The sequence below is a fragment of the Oncorhynchus clarkii genome, chromosome 14 (genome assembly GCF_045791955.1).
Source record: "Oncorhynchus clarkii lewisi isolate Uvic-CL-2024 chromosome 14, UVic_Ocla_1.0, whole genome shotgun sequence".
NCBI lineage: Eukaryota > Metazoa > Chordata > Actinopteri > Salmoniformes > Salmonidae > Oncorhynchus > Oncorhynchus clarkii.
In genome coordinates, this window is record NC_092160.1 from 21,324,006 (window position 1) to 21,342,500 (window position 18,495).

The 18,495-nt window shown below is 44.3% G+C and overlaps 1 protein-coding gene and 1 non-coding gene across 2 annotated transcripts in view; both read right to left on the bottom strand.

Annotated features, from left to right (window-relative positions):
* Positions 1-18,495, bottom strand: part of LOC139366406 (diaphanous-related formin 2) — a 691,096-nt gene that overhangs the window by 530,130 nt on the left and 142,471 nt on the right. The window lies entirely within an intron of this gene.
* trnat-ugu (transfer RNA threonine (anticodon UGU)) lies at positions 12,387-12,460 on the bottom strand. The gene has a single exon. It is a non-coding gene; the product is annotated as a tRNA-Thr (tRNA).

An 18,495-nucleotide genomic window follows, 5' to 3' on the forward strand; every position in this document is an offset into this window, starting at 1 on the left:
AACATTGGATCATTCAGAGATCCTCACTGAACTTCTGGAGAGAGTTTGCTGCACTGAAAGTAAAGGGGCTGAATAATTTTGCACGCCCAATTTTTCAGTTTTTGATTTGTTAATAAAGTTTGAAATATCCAATAAATGTCGTTCCACTTCATGATTGTGTCCCACTTGTTGTTGATTCTTCACAAACAAATACAGTTTTATATCTTTATGTTTGAAGCCTGAAATGTGGCAAAAGGTCGCAAAGTTCAAGGGGGCCGAATACTTTCGCAAGGCACTGTATCTAATACTAAAAGCATTGTATTTGGTTCAAAACATTCTTTAAGACCTAAACCTCAACTGGAGTTGTGCATAAAGTGTGTGACCATTGAGCAAGTTGAGGATGCTAAACTCCTAGGTATAACATTGGATGGTCAATTATCATGGTCATATCATATTAACACAGTTGCTGTGAAGATGGGGGGGGGGGGGGGTTGTCTGTTATAAAAATCAACTGTACTAATTGTTCAGAGGCTCTGGTCTTGTCCGATCTTCATCACTGTCAGGTAATATGACCAAGTGCAGCAAAGAAAGACCTAGCAAAGCTGCAGCTGGTTTAAAACAGAGCATCATGCCTTGCCCTTAACTGCACATACATAACTAACATCAACAACATACAAGCCAGTCTTTCCTGGTTGAGGGTTGACCAGAGAGTAACTGCTTCTCCGGTGTTTATGAGAAATGAAAATTGAGTGATGAAAATTCCAGATAACATTCAGCTCAGACACCAATTCATACCCCACAAGACAGGTTCAAAAGAAATTCATGGGAACACAGTATTATAGTGAGCCATGATCGCATGGAAGTCCCTTCCATCTTCAATTACTCAAGCAAACAGCAAAATGATCTTTATAAAATGGATTTAACAACATCTCATGGAACCGCAGGGACTGTGAGGGGACAAACGCACGCACGCACACAGAGACACACTAACAAACATTTTTGGGGTTCAATTGTTTGTGTTATTATAATAATTTTGTATTGTTTATATATCATTGTATTTAACATATGTGGCATTGTCCTCGTCTATCCCCGCCCAAAAAAATGTTGGTCGACCGAAAGTCATCTGTTCTTTTGACCAATTGATTGGTGTATTTTTCCATATATAGATACACCCTGTGTTTTTTAATAAAATCAACTTCACGCTTGTCTGATGCTAATTGGTGAAATAAGACAAGACTCAAGAGGGAGCCAGAGATCAAGAAGACAAAAACCTTAACCCTACCTGACCATCCTCCTCCTCCTACTCCTGCTGGATTTCGCAGATTCTGCCATTACTCTCCTGAAGTTGCCGGTAATAGGTTACAAGAGGAGACGGCAACCTTTCATGTGGAATGCAAATATATCTTACAATATCTACCGACATGCGTGCCAGTTATGGTTTTCATTTAATTTATAATAATGTTTTCGTATCTAAAAACCTAAACTTCTATTGCCAACTACTGTATTTAAAATAATCTACATAAAGCCAACAAATACAAACATTGTAGCATGCAGGTAGAAAATATCCTGACAAAAATAAATATCACATTGGCTGTGTGTGGCTTGTCTGCAACAAACTTGAAACATTGTATCAACTATCAACTTGGGTCTAGCCCGAAGCTTGCTCTAGCAACATTGTATAAAATATTCTGGTCCCTCAGAGTTTCCTGCTCAAGTGAGCTCGGGACAGACACAGCTGTAGGCTATTTTTCACAAGGGATAAGAGCTCATCAGGTAGACCTATTTTATGATGTTTCCACTGGATCAGAGCATGACATTTTTCCTTTTCACGCTGAGTGGTTATCGACAGGGAGAGAGATGGAAATATTTTTCTAATTCATTCAGAAACTATTGTCATTCTCAATGGATTTTAAAACAGACTTTGTTTGCTTCCTGTCTGAGGTGAAGAAAACATTACTTTGAGAAGCTTCACAGCTCATTAGTGGTGGTGCGTTAAGCCAATTAGAAATACTATCAGATCCCCAAATGAGCACCTAGAAGGCCGGCATGCCGGAGTCGCCTCTTCACTGTTGACGTTGAGACTGGTGTTTTTGCGGGTACTATTTAATGAAGCTGTAAGTTAAGGACTTGAGAGGGGTTTGTTCCTCAAACTAGACACACTAATGTACTTGTCCTCTTGTTCAGTTGTGCACCGTGGCCTCCCACTCCTCTTTCTATTCTGGTTAGAGACAGTTTGCGCTGTTCTGTGAAGGGAGTAGAACACAGCGTTGTACGAGATATTCAGTTTCTTGGCAATTTCTCGCATGGAATAGCCTTCATTTCTCAGAACAATAATAGACTGATGAGTTTCAGAAGAAAGTACTTTGTTTCTGGCCATTTTCAGACTGTAATCGAACCCACAAATGCTGATGCTCCAGACACTCAACTAGTATAAAAAAGGCCAGTTTTATTGCTTCTTTAATCAGTACAACAGTTTTCAGCTGTGCTAACATAATTGCAAAAGGGTTTTCTAATGATCAGTTAGCCTTTTAAAATGATAAACTTGGAATAGTTAACACAACGTGCCATTGTAACACAGGAGTGATGATTGCTGATAATGGGCCTCTGTACGCCTATGTAGATATATATATATATTTTTTTTTAAATCAGCCGTTTCCAGCTACAATAGTCATTTACAACATTAACAATGTCTACACTATTTCTGATCAATTTTATGTTATTTTAATGGACAAAAATTAGCTTTTCTTTCAAAAACAATGACATTTCTAAGTGACCCCAAACTTTTTGAACGGTAGTGTGTGTGTGTGTATATATATATATATATAAGGTTTTTTGTTGCCCAATATTTATTTTTGTGGAGTAGCATATATATATCGACCAAACAATTGACCAGTTGACTAATTGGGGTCAGCCCTAGTATCAGTGTTTTGTTACTTACTTGTCATATTTAATGTTTTGTGTGGACTCCAGGAAGAATAGATTTTGATTCTATGAAAGCTAATGGGGATCGGAATAAACAACGAAGTGTGTTCCAGTCGAGAATAATGACGCGCGTGTTCCAGTCGAGAATAATGACGCGCGTGTTCCAGTCGAGAATAATGACGCGCGTGTTCCAGTCGAGAATAATGACGCGCGTGTTCCAGTCGAGAATAATGACGCGCGTGTTCCAGTCGAGAATAATGACGCGCGTGTTCCAGTCGAGAATAATGACGCGCGTGTTCCAGTCGAGAATAATGACGCGCGTGTTCCAGTCGAGAATAATGACGCGCGTGTTCCAGTCGAGAATAATGACGCGCGTGTTCCAGTCGAGAATAATGACGCGCGTGTTCCAGTCGAGAATAATGACGCGCGTGTTCCAGTCGAGAATAATGACGCGCGTGTTCCAGTCGAGAATAATGACGCGCGTGTTCCAGTCGAGAATAATGACGCGCGTATTCCAGTCGAGAATAATGACGCGCGTATGCCAGTCGAGAATAATGACGCGCGTATTCCAGTGGAGAATAATGACGCGCGTGTTCCAGTCGAGAATAATGACGCGCGTGTTCCAGTCGAGAATAATGACGCGCGTGTTCCAGTCGAGAATAATGACGCGCGTGTTCCAGTCGAGAATAATGACGCGCGTATTCCAGTCGAGAATAATGACGCGTGTATTCCAGTCGAGAATAATGACGCGTGTATTCCAGTCGAGAATAATGACGCGTGTATTCCAGTCGAGAATAATGACGCGTGTATTCCAGTCGAGAATAATGACGCGTGTATTCCAGTCGAGAATAATGACGCGTGTATGCCAGTTGAGAATAATAACGCGTGTATTCCAGTCGAGAATAATGGCGCGTGTATTCCAGTCGAGAATAATGACGCGTGTATTCCAGTCGAGAATAATGACGCGTGCATTCCAGTCGAGAATAATGACGCGTGTATGCCAGTTGAGAATAATAACGCGTGTATTCCAGTCGAGAATAATGACGTGTGTGTTCCAGTCGAGAATAATGACGTGTGTAAGAGGGGAAAATGCACATATTCACTGAGTGTATAAACATAAGGAACACCTGTTCTTTACATGACATGGACTGACCAGGTGAAAGCTATAATCCCTTATTGATGTCACCTGTTAAATCCACTTCAATCAGTGTAGATGAAGGGGAGGAGACAGGCTAATTCATTATTAGCCTTGAGACAATTGAGACATGGTATGGGAGTAAGTGCCAGGTGAACCTGTTTGAGTGTGTCAAGAACTGCAACGATGCTGGGTTTTTCACACAACAGTTTCCTGTGTATATCATGGATGGTCCACTACCCAAAGGACATCCAGCAAACTTGACACAACTGGGAAGTATTGGAGTCAACATCAGCCAGCATCCCTGTGGTATGCTTTTGACACCTTGTAGTCCATGCCCCGACAAATCGAGGCTGTTCTGAGGGTAAAAGGGGGTGTCACGCAATATTAGGATGGTGTTCCTAATGTTTTGTACACAGTGTATTTTCTAGATTTTTTTTTTCTTCTTCCTCACAGCAATTCCCATCAGGCTGACCGCTCTGTACAGAAAGTCTACGGCTCTGGTTTCCCTATCCGTTGACCTTTACCTCTTGGAAACCAAAGACACAGGCCATAATAGGTTGCTTAATGACCCTGGCCCAAATCAATCCATTGGGATGATATCAACATTACCACCACCACACCGCACCAATCATGAGGGCAGCCAGCGATACCAACCAGGCTACTGGATAATTGAGTTTCCCCTTCAGGCCCAGGAAACATAGGCAAATGGACAAAAGAGACCCCAGAGAGGGAGGGAGGGAAGGATTGAGAGGGAGAAGGAGAGATGGGGAAGAAGAGAAATAGAAAGGGAGAGACAGAAAAGGAGACAGAGCAAGAGATGGAGAGAGAGAGAGAGAGAGATGGAGAGGCGGAGGAGCATGACAAATCCGATGGCTAGAGGACAGATACAAGGCCTTTTGACCACAGCTGAAACAGCCTCATCTCCTGCCCTTATTGAATCCCGTATTCGTCGATAACAGTATTTCCTGCCAAAGAAAATAGTACTGGGGAGCAATTACCTCAGCGAGCCTGTCAATTTCATTTGGGGGATAGAGGGAACATGGCTGGTGTTTTTCTCCCCCCCCCCCTCTCTCTTCATCTATCTTTCCATCTCTACCTCACTTTATTACTCTACAGTATTGCTATTCATCCCTCTGGTTCTCCTCAACCAGCGCGAGGTGCCTGAAACCGGGGCAAAAGGAGAGGGAGTGCATGCCAAGGCAGGTTGCACCTCCACATGTCATCTTCACCTATAATGAGACAATAACAAGCTGGCAGCCTCCACTGCCGCCCGGTCCCCCACTCAACAAGAGTGATAGATACATTATTCAAGCTCTTTGTCAACTCACTGAGAAGCAGTGGGGAGGGCCTAGTGTCTGGAACAGTGCATCGGGAGATGCCTCTTTTTCTCTGCCTCTGTCCTTGGCTCTTTCACTGCCTGCCTCTCTCCCTGCCTCTCCCGCCTGCCACTCACACTCCCTGCCTTTCTCTCTCTCTTTGCCCCTCACACTCCCTGCCCATCTTGCCCTGCCTTTCTCCCTCTCTGCCACTCTCTCTCTCGCTCTCTGCCTGCCACTCGCTTTGTCTCTCTTCCTGCCTCTATCTTCATCTCTGCCTCTTGTCCGTCTCTGATGTGTACAGGAAGGGCATAATTAGGAGCCGATGGGAGTAGATGATAGTAGTGCAACACCATGTTATTCCCCTCGGTGTTATTCCCCTCGGTGTTATTCCCCTCGGTGTTATTCCCCTCGGTGTTATTCCCCTCGGTGTTATTCCCCCCTTTGTTATTCCTCCCTTTGTTATTCCTCCCTTTGTTATTCCTCCCTTTGTTATTCCTCCCTTTGTTATTCCTCCCTTTGTTATTCCTCCCTTTGTTATTCCTCCCTTTGTTATTCCTCCCTTTGTTATTCCTCCCTTTGTTATTCCTCCCTTTGTTATTCCTCCCTTTGTTATTCCTCTCAGAGTTATTAATCTCAGTGTGAGGTCACACAGTGCCAGAATGATCCTGTTAAATTGTTAAAGTGACATCTCAATCAGTCTAGTCAGATAACCTGCCACTGATATTAGGACTTTTTTGTATTTATGTGGGTGACTGTATGCATTTTAACACCCAAATTTGTGACAACTAAATAATTATCAGGCAAGAGGTGATTAAATATCTTGTTGTTCTCCATGTGTGTGAAAGAGAGAGACCGACACTTTTCAACAGCTAAGATCATTACGTAAACTTAACTTTATGACTCAAAGGAGGAACCTTAGACACAATATGAACAGAGCGAAGCCACAATGTCAGAGAGAAGCCATAATGTCAACAGAGAGAAGCCACAATGTCAACAGAGCAAAGCTACAATGAACAGAGCGAAGCTACAATGTGAACAGAGTGAAGCCACAATGTCAACAGAACGAAGCCACGATGTCAACAGAACGAAGCCACAATGTCAACAGAGAGAAGCCACAATGTCAACAGAGAGAAGCCACAATGTCAACAGAGAGAAGCCACAATGTCAACAGAGCGAAGCCACAATGTGAACAAAGCCAACCCATAATGTCAAAAGAGCGAAGCCACAATGTCAACAGAGCGAAGCTACAATGTGAACAAAGCGAAGCCACAATGTCAACAGAGCGAAGCCACAATGTGAACAGAGCGAAGCCACAATGTGAACAGAACGAAGCTACAATGTGAACAGAGCGAAGCCACAATGTCAGAGAGAAGCCACAATGTCAACAGAGTGAAGCCACAATGTCAACAGAGCGAAGCTACAATGTCAACAGAGCGAAGCCACAATGTGAACAGAGCGAAGCCACAATGTCAACAGAGCGAAGCCACAATGTCAACAGAGCGAAGCCACAATGTCAACAGAGCGAAGCCACAATGTCAACAGAGCGAAGCCACAATGTCAACAGAGCGAAGCCACAATGTCAACAGAGCGAAGCCACAATGTCAACAGAGCGAAGCCACAATGTACGAGAGAAGCCACAATATCAACAGAGCGAAGCCACAATGTCAACAGAGCGAAGCCACAATGTCAACAGAGCGAAGCCACAATGTGAACAGAGCGAAGCCACAATGTGAACAGAGCGAAGCCACAATGTGAACAGAGCGAAGCCAGAGTAAAGCCACAATGTGAGCTGAAAGCATAATAGCTACATTCGGCAGTAGTTGTGTAATAATGAATTGAATCATATTAACATTCTGTCTCACTAAATAAATGCCAGAAAAAGTGGGGGAATAATGAAACATCTAATTACCTCATCTTTGTGTATGTGATTAATGAAAGTTACCAGAGCGCCCCACTGATCTTACGGAAAATAATACAGATACAATCTGCCGCAATTAGTGCACATCAAGCAGTATCAAAGCCAAGTGGAATTATTTTCTTCCTTAATTTCATCCTCATTAGGGGTTGAGTGACAGGCATGCAGAAGGTGGGGGGGTTGGGGGTGGACGGACTACAGAAACATGTGCACGCACGGGTTCATGCATGTACACACAGCCCATACGCACACACCCTTATGTAAACAAACATCTTGAGTAATAGAATGTTTGTTGTATAGCGGTTGCTACCCTAGGAGGACACAAAGGTCAGTGTGGATCAGTTGAGATGCTAGCTGCCTGGACAATGAATTTCTCTAGCACAGCAGCCCTGCCTAAAGGACAGCAGTGGCAGCCCCTGCTGCCTGAAGATAAGGACATTTCATCTGTCCGGGGAGGCTGCTCTCCACTGCTCAGTGAGCAATTTCTCACCAGGACCCCATGGCCATGCTATTTCTCCATCTCCTCCTTGCCACACTTCTAAAAGAGTTGTGTCCCAGTGGATGGTGTGTTTCATTTCAAGCCCGGGAGAGGAGGAGAGGGAGAGGGAAGGAGGGATGGAGGAAGTGATGATGGTAATCACTTGAGTTACTGTATATTTTATTTTTCACACTGAGGCTTTGTTTTTCTTCCTCTCCTATTCTCTGTTACTCCTTCATACCTTTGCAGTATAGACAACAGTATATCTAGCCACAGCAGTCTTTAAATCCACATTATCCAAACCACCATAGTCCCTGTGCCCAAGAACACCAAGGTAACCTGTCTAAATTAATCTGTAGCCATGAAATGCTTTGAAAGTCTGGCTCACATCAACACCATCATCCCAGACACACCGGAGCCAGTAAGTCGCATACCGCCACAACAGATCCCAAAATGACGCACTCCCCACAGCCATCCCCCACCTGGACAAAAGGAACACCTACGTGAGAATGCTGTTCATAGACTACAGTTCAGCGTTCAACACCATAGCACCCTACAAGCTCACCACTAAGCTAAGGACTCTGGGACTGCAACTGCTCCTGGACGTCCTGACGGGCCACCCCCAAGTGGTGAGTGTAGGCAACAACACATCTGCCACCCTGACCCTAAACACAGGGGCCCTTCAGGGGTACTTAATAGTCCCATCCTCTGCTCCCTGTTCACCCACGACTGCGTGAGCGAGCACAACCCCAAAAACATAATTCAATTTGCAGACGACACAACGGTGGTAGGCCTGATCACAGATGACGATGAGACAGGGAGATGGTCAGAGACCTGGCAGTGTTGTGCCAGGACAACAACCTCTGCGTCAACGTCAGCAAGACAAAGGAGCTGATCTGGGACGACAGGAAACAGAGGGCCGATCACACCCCCATTCACATTGACAGGGCTGTAGTGGAGGGGGTTGAGAGCTTCCAGGTCCACTGTGTCCTCATCACTAAGGATCAATCATGGTCCACACACACCAACACTGTCGTGAAGAGGGCACGACATGTATCTTCCCCCTTTGGAGGCGGAAAATATTTGCTATAGGACCTCAGAAGGTTCTACAGCTGCATCATTGAGCGCATCTTATCACCACATTCTTAACAGCAGACAAAACAGCCATGGTTTCTCAAATGGCTGCCTCGCCTGGTTCACCAACTACTTCTCAGATAGAGTTCAGTGTGTCAAATCGGAGGGCCTTGTGTCCGGACCTCTGGCAGTCTCTATGGGGGTGCCACAGGTTTCAATTCTCGGGCCGACTCTTCTCTGTATACAAGAACGATGTCGCTCTTGCTGCCTGTGATTCCCTGATCCACATCTACGCAGATGACACCATTCTGTATACTTCTGGCCCTTCTTTGGACATGATGATAACTAACCTCCAGACAAGCTTCAATGCCATACAACTCTCCTTCCGAGGCCTCCAACTGCTCTTAAATGCAAGTAAAACTAAATGCATGCTCTTCAACCAATCGCTGCCCATACCTGCCCGCCCATCAGCTTCACTAATCTGGACGGTTCTGACTTAGAATATGTGGACAACTACAAATACCTAGCTGTCCGGTTAGACTGTAAACTCTCCTTCCAGACTCACATTAAGCATCTCCAATCCAAAATTAAATTTAGAATCAGCTACCTATTTCGCAACAAAGCATCCTTTACTCATGCTGCCAAACATACCCTTGTAAAACTGACCATCCTACCAATCCTCTTGCGCGATGTCATTTACAAATTAGCCTCCAACACTCTACTCAACAAATTGGGTGCAGTCTATCACAGTGCCACCCATTTTGTCACCAAAGCCCCATATACTACCCACCACTGCGACCTGTGTGATCTTGTTGGCTGGCCCTCGCTTCATACTCGTCGCCAAACCCACTGGCTCCAGGTCATATACAAGTCTCTGCTTGGTAAAGCCCCGCCCTATCTCAGCTCACTGGTCACCATAGCAGCACCCACTCGTAGCACGCTCTCCAGCAGGTATATCTCAATGGTCACCCCCAAAGCCAATTCCTTATTTGGCCGCCTTTCCTTCAAGTTCTCTGCTGCCAATGACTGGAACGAACCGCAAAAATCACTGAAGCTGGAGACTCATATCTCCCTCACTAGCTTTAAGCACCAGTTGTCAGTTTACATAGCCCATCTGCAAATAGTCCATCCAACTACCTCATCCCCATACTGTATTTATTTATCTTGCTCCTTTGCACCCCAATATCTCTACTTGCACATTCATCTTCTGCATATCAATCACAATAAAAATCTTGACTGGCTGCATCACCACTTGGTATGGCAAGTGCTTGGCATCCGACCGTAAGGCCCTACAGAGGGTACAGCGTACGGCCCAGTACATCACTGGGGAAAAGCTCCCTGTCATCCAGGACCTCTATACCAGGGGTTGTCAGAGGAAGGCCCTAAAACGTTCAAAGACTCCAGCCACCCAAGTCAAACTGTTCTCTCTGCTACCGCACTGCAAGCGGTAACAATGCACCAGGACCCTGAACAGCTTCTACCCTTAAGCTATAAGACTGCTAAATAGTTAACCAAATAGCTATCTGCATTGATTATTTCTCTATTTTCTCTCTCTGCATTTTTACTGTTAGTCTACACCTGTTGTTTACGAAGCATGTGACAAACAAACCCAAATCAAACAAAGCCAAGGCCCTGTCCTTGGATTAAAGAGGTCCCCCCTGGAAGGAGTTCCTAGCCTATTTCAAACAGCTCTAGTTCAAACAGCGCTCTTTCGCCACAACAAACTAAAAATTGTAACTTCTTCATTGGAAAAGCAGGACAGAGTGCCTTCTGGAACAACAGAGCGCACCTCGTTTGACATTTGACGATATTTTGGCAGACTCTGCGCAGTGTGGGTGAAGCACTTTCTTTCATGCAGCATGCCAGAACAGTTCTTCTACTGTCGGGAGAAATGATAATGCATGTTAATATACACCAGTTTATTAGGTACACCCTTCTAGCACTGGTTAGGACCCGCCTTTGCCTCTCTTCTTCTTGTTTTTAGCTGATAGGAGTGGAACCCAGTGTGGTCGTCTGCTGCAATATCCATCCGTGACAAGGACCAACAAGTTGTGCGTTCTGAGATTCTGTTCTGCCCACCAGTGTTGTAATGTGCCATTATTTGCCTGTTTGTGGCCCGCCTGTTAGCTTGCACGATTTCTGCAATTCTCCTTCGACCTCTCATCAATGTGCTGTTTAGGCAAACAGGACTGCCGCTTACTGGATGTTTTTTGTTTGTTGCACCATTCTTGGTAAACTCTAGACACTGTCATGTGTGAAAAGCCCCGTAGGCCAGCAGTTTCTGAGATACTGGAACCGGCGCGCATGGCACCGACGATGCTCAAAGTTTGTTAGGTCACTCGTTTTGCTCATGCTAATGTTCAATCTAACAGTAACTGGATGCCTGTCTGCCTGCTAAGTCATGGCTAAGGGACTCCCCTATTATATATTGTTAATTTTAAACTGGTTTATTCATTCATAACATGGATTTACAGGGATAAAGGATACAATGTTCCATTAAATGGGTTTTAACTGTTTACATAAAATAAAATATTTTCCCAGATAATAAACTAAATTTTCTGGGAGGCATTATTTTTCATAAGACATACGGTAGCACACAACAAGCACAAAGCCACGTCTCGCACTCGTGTGATTCGCTAAAATGAAATGACAAATTCTTTACTACATAAGGTCACTCCCATAGAACTATACGGTCACTCCCACTAAGACCAACGTTGACTCATTGATGTACCAGGCTTATATGCACTATACACTCATAGCCTGGGGACAAGGTTACACTCATGTTGAAATACGGTAGTCATTTTAGATGCCCTTGGCACTAGACACAACATCTGAACATTACATACGAGCTAAAATGGCATTTGACCACCTGCAGCAGCAAAACACCTTGATTTTAAACAATATATTGTATATGTGGTCAGAAAGTGGCTTTGCATAGCTCTGTCCAGACCCCTCCCTGACTACCAACAAGAGCTGTGTGTGTGTGTGTGTGTGTGTGTGTGTGTGTGTGTGTGTGTGTGTGTGTGTGTGTGTGTGTGTGTGTGATGTTAGGGCTGACCCCATTTTGTCGACTGGTCGATTGTTTGGTCGATAGGCTGTTGGTCAACTGAGATTTCTTTAGTCGATCAGTAGCAAAAATATATGTATTTATATATAAAGTGCATTCGTAAAGTATTCAGACACCTTGACTTTTCCACATTTTGTTACGGTACAGCCTTATTCTAAAATGGATTAAATGTTTTTTCCCCTCAATCTACACACAATACCCCATAATGACAAAGTTTTAGCACATTTCTAAAAAGAAAAACTTAAATATCACATTTCCATAGGTATTCAGACCCTTTACTCAGTACTTTGTTGAAGCAACTTGGCAGCGATTACAGCCTTGAGTCTTCTTGGGTATGACGCTACAAGCTTGTCACATGTATTTGGGGAGTTTCTCCCACTCTTCTCTGCAGATCCTCTAAAGCTCTGTCAGTTTGGATGGAGAGCATCGCTGCACAGCTATTTTCTGGTCTCTCCAGAGATGTCCAATGGGGTTCAAGTAATTTTTTTTGTACTGGTCCCCAGTGGGAATCGAAACCACAACCCTGCCGTTACAAGCGCCATGCTCTACCAACTGAGCCACACGGGACAAACACCAGACACACACAACAACTCATTGAATACACCATCAGGCTACCTCACTGTCATATCAAGCAGCACCTCGACCCACCTGACCACACACACCTTGCTCTCCTGCTGGCTCAGGCCCAGATATAGACGGGCTGCAGCAGACGATGGGGCCGTGTCAGCAGATCAGTGTCTTACACCAGTCCATAGAGACCTGACCCGCAGTAAGGCATCACCAATGATGCCTCTAATAGTATCTGAAAGACTTCCGAAAATATATTGAATGCCGCAGTGAGAATGGTGGAGCGGAGTTTAAACGGTAGCATCAGTGATGGCATGATCATATCAGAAAAAGTCCTTCCAAATGGTTGGGAAGTTCAAAACTTTTGCTAACAGTTTTGCAAAGATTTTTCTGAAGTTTCGACTTTTGCAATGTTACCCTTGCTGAAGAAGGAGAACATTTAAAAGACAGTTTTTCTGGAAAGAGGATATCAAGTGGAAACTTAGAGTCTGATAAATTAGATTTGAAGACGGACTCTAAACGTTGGTGATCCAGATATACTGTACGAACAAATCAATAAAACATTATTCGTGTCAGAGAATCTGAAAAAACCTCAGAGCAACCCTGAAATGCATCTCTGAGAGATGACAGGACCAACCTGTTCCACAACCAACTAGAGGCTGTTGACTGATCAATCAAATCAAATCCTGGAGATAGGGTTCCGTCGGCACTCTAAGCCTGGCAAATGAATATCTAAATCAAATATTTAAACATCAAAGACTTAAAGTAAGTATGTATGCGTACACATTGGGAGGCTGGGAGGGGACGTGTTAGGTAGATAGAGTTCTACAGTGTGTAATTGACTAAGACAAGTTTCTAACATCATTATACAAAGAAATGTGTGTTTTTACCACTTTTGTCTTGATTGAGTTCTTGACATGGAACATTTTAAAGTAGCAACTGTTCTCTGAAAAATAAGACATCATTCCCAAAACAGAAAACAACAACTCCCATTGGCATTCTCAATCCCTGCAATGATTCAAGCTTCGAGGTTGTACAGAGAGGAATGATACAGCTTATTCGGTCTGGAGCATTTTGTTTGGGTGATTTGTTGTTTTTTCCCAAACTTGAAAAGACAGAAAGAATTTCCTAAGATGCACATCAGACCGATTTCCTATTCCCTTACATCTTTTTCAAATGAGCCCTGGCCAAGTAAATAAAGCTCTAACTGACCGAGGCCGTGTTACAGAACTTTTCTCAACTGGCTCGAGACCATCACCTTAGAAAGCCCAGGATACTGCGGTGGAGGGGGTCAGGACCTTGAGACCATCACCTTAGAAAGCCCAGGATACTGCGGTGGAGGGGGTCAGGACCTTGAGACCATCACCTTAGAAAGCCCAGGATACTGCGGTGGAGGGGGTCAGGACCTTGAGACCATCACCTTAAAAAGCCCAGGATACTGCGGTGGAAAGGGTCAGGACCTTGAGACCGTCACCTTAGAAAGCCCAGGATACTGCGGTGGAGAGGGTCAGGACCTTGAGACCATCAACTTAGAAAGCCCAGGATACTGCGGTGGAGAGGGTCAGGACCGTGAGACCATCACCTTAGAAAGCCCAGGATACTGCGGTGGAAAGGGTCAGGACCTTGAGACCACCACCTTAGAAAGCCCAGGATACTGCGGTGGAAAGTGTCAGGACCTTGAGACCATCACCTTAGAAAGCCCAGGATACTGCGGTGGAGAGGGTCAGGACCTTGAGACCATCACCTTAGAAAGCCCAGGATACTGCGGAGGAGAGGGTCAGGACCGTGAGACCATCACCTTAGAAAGACCAGGATACTGTAGTGGAGAGAGTCAGGACCTTGAGACCATCACCTTAGAAAGCCCAGGATACTGCGGTGGAGAGGTATCAGGACCTTGGCCTTGCTCTACTGATTTCCATATCCATCCCAACTTCTCTGAGTATAGAGAGCACATTGTTACATCCCAGCACACATGCACGCAAACACACACACAGAGATATGCATGCACGCGCACACACACACACAGATATTAACGTACAAACACACAGAGATACGAAAGCGTGTACACACACACACAGAGAGAGATAGGCATGCGCGTGCGCACACACACAGAGAGATAAGCATGCGCACACACACAGAGATATGCATGTGCGAACACACACAGAGATATGCATGTGCGAACACACACAGAGATATGCATGTGCGAACACACAGAGATATGCCTGTGCAAACACACAGAGATATGCCTGTGCGAACACACACAGAGATATGCATGCGCGAACACACACAGAGATATGCATGCGCGAACACACACAGAGATATGCATGCGCGAACACACACAGAGATATGCATGCGCGAACACACACAGAGATATGCATGCGCGAACACACACAGAGATATGCATGCACACACACAGAGATATGCATGCACACACACAGAGATATGCATGCACACACACAGAGATATGCATGCACACACACAGAGATATGCATGCACACACACACACACCACACATATACCTGCCAGTGCATACTCACACAGAAAACAAACATAGGCACAACACTCTAAAATGGACACCCAAAATAAAATAGAGCTGATATGTCTAGTCTAAAAATAATCTCCTACGGTCTCTCCTGATAACCTTTTCTGGGCTTTTGAATCAACCCTTTCAATTAAGAGCAAATGAATGTATGACAAGAGGGACTGCTGTCAGTCGTCTCTGCATTGCATGATTAATGAGTTTAGAAGAGTGGGTCTGTCTGCTTGCATGTGCCTCTTTCTGTGTTTGTGCATGTGTGTGTGTGTGTGTCTGCTTGCGTGTGCCTCTTTCTGTGTTTGTGCATGTGTGTGTGTGTGTCTGCTTGCATGTACCTCTTTCTGTGTGTGTTTGTGCGCGTAAGTGCAGAGTAGAGGAATCCTCCTCTAAGCCTCCCAGTGCTCTGCAGGACTCTTATCTGCACTGAATCTTAATGACACCTCAATAAAGACAGGAACAGATGCCAGCCAGAGCCAGCTAGCATACCTGCCTGAGACTCTGGAGAGAGAGAGTCATTTAAAAAGTAATGCAGCCTCCCACTGCAGATCCTTATGGTATAGCTACAGGCACTGGAAGCACAAACTGACAAGAGGAAACATGAGAGCACTGCTTAATATAAAGACAGGACCGTGTGTGTGAGTTGTGTCAAACATGCAGATATGGTACCGAAACCCCAGAAGACGACGCCACATCTAGCAATAACACTGTCATCATCCATGACAGACAGACACAATGATATGCAGGAAAGATGCCTTTCTGAGTTTCAAAAGGCACAGCGGACCAGGATCGTTGAGGAGAAGTTATGGATTTTCATCCAGCTAACTCAGCCTAATAATGTGCCCCAACGCTCAACCGGCGTGGAGCTTTCAATGGTACGCCGCCAGTCTCCTCCTTCAGCCAATCAATTTGTGAAGGTCCGCCGCGAGTGGCTCAATAAAGTCCTGAAAGGTCCTTGCGAAGCTATGAAGCACAATATTCAATATGCAAATTAGCCAGACATAAGAAAATAAAGGGAAGGGAAAATAGAAGACAAGACGGCATATCAAAGAGAGAGGCTTGGTAAATCTACCCACAGAACCTATTGTATTATTCAGCATATTTATACTATGTCAAGGAGGGGTAAACAACCTGGTTGTTTAACAAAGGTACTGTAAGTCACAGTGGATCTCATTTATAGAGTTTGGCGGCGGTCTGGCTTGCATTGATTGGACTGTGAGGTCATACTGAACTGGTCTCTGCACCTTCTACGGTGCAGGGACCGTAAGAGGAGCCGTCCAGGGGGCAACGGACTGCTCCAACTAGCAAACCAAAGTTTAGGCAAAGGGCAAAGAAATGAGCGCAGGAAGAAAAAAATTAGGGAGGCAACAGTAGAGATGTATTCCCCGATGTTGATGTACTCGTTTACTCATTTCCCCTCCTCCTCTCTCACGTCTCTCTCTTCCCAAACCCCCTCTACAGGGTCATGAGATCTAACACGCACACAGCCTGAGCAACTGTTGGTTCACACTGGTCATTTTTCCCTTGTTCCCCAGAGACTGGACAGAACAACATTCCATCAGGTAAGTGATCTGTTGGTCCGGGTCTTGTGCTGCTCTAACAAAGTGTCTGAATGAAAGGGATACACACCACGTGTGATGAGTAATTATCCACTCTGACCTCTGTCCGTCTGTTTATATGACCATATGGAACATGCGCAATTTTAATTATCTGACAATGAGAGACGGATAGAGAACGGAGAAAGATATGTTAGAGTCTGGGTGCATGAGTACAGTATTAGTGTGTGGGAATGTTGAGTGTGTTAGAGGTAAGTGGTAAATATAATGTATGTGTTGGCTGATTCACTAATGATGTCCGATCCCCACAAGACTCAGAGGATAGATGGGCCGCTTCGCTGACAGGCACGACTGGCATGATTAATGACAATGAGTCTCCTAGTAGACCTGCCCAAGCTAGGTCTGTGTGCAGGTTGGGGGGGGGGGGGGGGGGGGGAGGCATTAATTATCCTGCTGAATGGGAAGGTATAGTCTAGATTAATTATCCTGTTGAATGGGAAAATATAGTCTAGATGAATTAGCCTGTTGAATGGGAAGGTATAGTCTAGATGAATTAGGCTGTTGAATGGGAAGGTATAGTCTAGATGAATTAGCCTGTTGCTTGGGAAGGTATAGTCTAGATTGATTAGCCTGTTGAATGGGAAGGTATAGTCTAGATTGATTAGCCTGTTGAATGGGAAGGTATAGTCTAGATTGATTAGCCTGTTGAATGGGAAGGTATAGTCTAGATTAGCCTGTTGAATGGGAAGGTATAGTCTAGATTGATTAGCCTGTTGAATGGGAAGGTATAGTCTAGATTGATTAGCCTGTTGAATGGGAAGGTATAGTCTAGATTGATTAGCCTGTTGAACGGGAAGGTATAGTCTAGATGAATTAGCCTGTTGAATGGGAAGGTATAGTCTAGATGAATTAGCCTGTTGAATGGGAAGGTATAGTCTAGATGAATTAGCCTGTTGAATGGGAAGGTATAGTCTAGATGAATTAGCCTGTTGAATGGGAAGGTATAGTCTAGATGAATTAGCCTGTTGAATGGGAAGGTATAGTCTAGATGAATTAGCCTGTTCAATGGGAAGGTATAGTCTAGATGAATTATAGTCTAGATTGATTCGCCTGTTGAATGGGAAAATATAGTCTAGATTGATTCGCCTGTTGAATGGGAAAATATAGTCTAGATTGATTCGCCTGTTGAATGGGAAAATATAGTCTAGATTGATTAGCCTGTTGAATGGGAAGGTATAGTCTAGATTGATTAGCCTGTTGAATGGGAAGGTATAGCCTAGATTAATTAGCCTGTTGAAAGGGAAGGTATAGTCTAGATTGATTAGCCTGTTGAATGGGAAGGTATAGTCTAGATTGATTAGCCTGTTGAACGGGAAGGTATAGTCTAGATGAATTAGCCTGTTGAACGGGAAGGTATAGTCTAGATGAATTAGCCTGTTGAACGGGAAGGTATAGTCTAGATGAATTAGCCTGTTGAACGGGAAGGTATAGTCTAGATGAATAAGCCTGTTGAACGGGAAGGTATAGTCTAGATGAATTAGCCTGTTGAATGGGAAGGTATAGTCTAGATGAATTATAGTCTAGATGAATTAGCCTGTTGAATGGGAAAATATAGTCTAGATTAATTCGCCTGTTGAATGGGAAAATATAGTCTAGATTGATTAGCCTGTTGAATGGGAAAATATAGTCTAGATTAATTAGCCTGTTGAATGGGAAAATATAGTCTAGATTAATTAGCCTGTTGAATGGGAAAATATAGTCTAGATTAATTAGCCTGTTGAATGGGAAAATATAGTCTAGATTAATTAGCCTGTTGAATGGGAAGGTATAATCTAGAGGCGAAATAAACGCACACCTATTTAGACGATGTGTTGGCTAGGTATAGGCTCCGAGTCAGTCATGGGAGTTAGTATGGGAAGGTATAGGCTCAGAGTCAGTAATGGCATG